Source organism: Micropterus dolomieu, linkage group LG21 (assembly GCF_021292245.1).
Source record: "Micropterus dolomieu isolate WLL.071019.BEF.003 ecotype Adirondacks linkage group LG21, ASM2129224v1, whole genome shotgun sequence".
NCBI lineage: Eukaryota > Metazoa > Chordata > Actinopteri > Centrarchiformes > Centrarchidae > Micropterus > Micropterus dolomieu.
This window is the reverse complement of record NC_060170.1, coordinates 34,986,478-34,989,295: the sequence shown is the minus strand read 5'-3', so window position 1 is coordinate 34,989,295 and position 2,818 is coordinate 34,986,478. Positions and strand designations below refer to the sequence as shown.

General features: G+C 46.2%; 1 protein-coding gene across 6 annotated transcripts in view; it reads left to right on the top strand.

Annotated features, from left to right (window-relative positions):
* Window positions 1-2,818, top strand: part of LOC123960188 (far upstream element-binding protein 3-like) — a gene marked incomplete at its 3' end in the record, with an annotated part of 14,398 nt that overhangs the window by 820 nt on the left and 10,760 nt on the right.

The window sequence follows — 2,818 nt, the reverse complement described above, 5'->3', positions numbered from 1 at the left end:
GGGGGGGGGGGGGGGGGGGGGGGGGGGGGGGGGGGTTCATACTGTGTTAAAGCTTCATCCGCTTTCCAGCAGTTAACATTAGAGCTGGACCCCCCTCCCCCTTTCCTCCCCCCCCCTCCCCTTATAGGCTGCTGTTTACTGTAAGTTGGTTAGAAACTAGGCTGGCGTTATGCAACAGCCCTGCACAGCGGGGTGGAGGTGTGTCTGCGTCCTATAGACAGGAAGGCCGGACAGTAAACCACCTGGACCTGTTGGACCCAGCAGGGTGCTTCTGTACTGGGGGGTCGCCGCTGGTTTGAGTCCAGCAGGGTCCACAGGTGCTCCTCAGGCTCCATCCACACTCCTTCCTTTTAAACCTCAGTTTTTTAAAGTGTTCTGTGTAAATAACACTCAAACACTTAATAATAATAATAATAATAACTGTGCACGTCTCCGTATTTGCGACGTCTCCCGGCCTGTTTCCCGCCGCCACAGTCTCTTTGTCCTCCCGTGTTCCTCTCAGGAACAGTTCAAAGAAACCTCTGCTGTGGTTCTTCACCATCGCTGCTCTTCGCTCGTCTCTAGTAGAACGTTCTTCTTTAGCCGAATCTCCTGCAGCTGCGGAGTAGACGATCTGCTTCCCGTTTACACCGCCATGCACATGCCCGGCGTACGTGAACGGCCATTTTGTTTGCCTTTTCAGTCGCTTTAATGCAGACAGAGATCCGTTCTGAGACGCAGCTAAAACTGTGGTGTGGACGTTGATCGTTTTTGTTTTAAAACTCCATTTTTAGATGTAGGGTAGCTTTCAGTCTTTATGCTAAGCTAGGCTAACCACGTCCCGGCTCCAGCTCCGTGCTGAACACACAAACACGAGGCGGATGTCCGTCTGAGCCTCTTCGCGTTCAGACCTCATCGCCCTGCAGAACAGCAGCAACGTGACGTCATCCAGGCAAGACGCTGCTTCGGCCAATCGCGTGCACGCTAGCGCCGCATTCCTGGTGGATTACGCTGCAGTGTGAACTCCATAAGTTTTAATCTTCGCGACGAAAGTTACAAACATTTTCTAGAGATGAATAAGAGTGAAGAATGAGACAAGATGGCGGGTAAACAAGCCGAACTCATCCACAAATGTCAAAAATGTTTGTACTTTTTTCGCTTAGATTTTGGAAAAGTTAGCGAGAACCGAACACTGAATTATCTCATCAGGCCGTGACTGTAACCAACCAAACTTGTTTGGTTTGATTCCCGAGGCGTCTGTCAGCTGTTTCCCTTCTCGGCAGGCGAACGTTAGCTCGCTAGCTGACCTCGCACGGTGCCGTAACTGCTTCCCTAAAAGGCTGTTCACCTGAAAGCTATGCGGCGAGGCAACAGAGTTCAATTTACTTACGGGTCTGAACCTGTAGGCTCAGCGGGGGGGGGGACAAACCAGGAAGTCCAGCCTAGTTAGCCTAGCTTAGCATAAAGAAACAGCTAGCCCGGCTCTGTCCAAATGTTCAGAAGCGCTTCACTAACTACTGGTGATTAGGGCCGAACAGTTAATCTAAATTTTATCGAAATCACAACAAGGTCTGCTGAAATTTTCTATTCGCAGGGGAAGCTGTATTTGTTAAAGTGTCAAAATATTATTTTAAATGAAGTATTGTTGTGCTGCAGAGACGCTCGGCCTACATGTTACAGAGACTTAAGAAAACATTATTTGGTGCAGAAATCACGCCATAATCATTTAAATATGTTTTAAAATGATCTTTCCTCCTAGTATCTTAAGTCGTATCACAATATCAGTCAAAATAATAATTTCAATTACATATTTCCTTGAAATGGTTCAGTCCTGCTAGTGACGCATGAAATGGGTTTGTTTTCCCATAAATCCTTCACGTTTTTGTAAATTAAAAAGAAGTTAATAACCTGTAAGTTCTGCACACCTGATGGTTAGCGAGGCTGGTTAGCTTCCCAGTGCTTGTTGAGAAGACGCTCCGCTCTCTGGGATACTGCTAACTTTAGCTGCTGCTTCGTTAGCACATCTTCGTTGCGGCGCCGAACTTGAAAGCGACTTGAAAGATTAGTTGTGTTGAAACGTAGAGCGTTGTTCCTCTGAAACTGTGACAAACATCCGAACATGTTTGTTCGGCTGCGTCGGCGTGGCTCGATCCAACAGCAGCTACGTACGTTAAAGCACCGTTGGATTCTTATCTGCTTAATCATCGGCCAAAATTTCATTTTCCGATATGATTCCGATAATAAAGGTGTTAGTTCATCAGATCGATCATTTATCGTGCGTCCCTACTAACTACAGTGTTTCTGTTGTTTTCCCACCTGATGGAAAAGTGAAGCCTGTTAGCAAACCTCTGCCCTCCAGACTGCACGGCTAAGCAGGGAAGCTTAGACTGCAGTCTAGTGTACCTGAACATTAGCTCAATTATAGAAAGTACCTGGAAACTGTATTTTATTACTGCCTACTTGTCTGATGTTGAGAACATCAGGTACAAACTGAGACTAAACTGCCTGCAGCTCCGTTCAGACGGAATAAATCAGTTTTCAGTCTGAAAAAGTGGTTTTGGAAGAGAAAGGACGGAGGTGACTGGAGGAGCTGAGCTTAGTGAAGCTAATTACTGATGCAAACTCGTCCTTTAAGCCGATGAGGAGACGTTTCTTTTAGGATTTTAACGTGCAAATAAAATGCACCTCAGAAGGGAGGAGGTTTCTGATGCTGCCTATTTTTTATATTAATGATACAGATGAATGTCAGAAGCTGTAAAATGAAGACACAAACATGAACAGTCGTATCTAGAATGATTCTGAGGTCATATTAACAGGGTTTTAGGGCTGATGCCCAAAA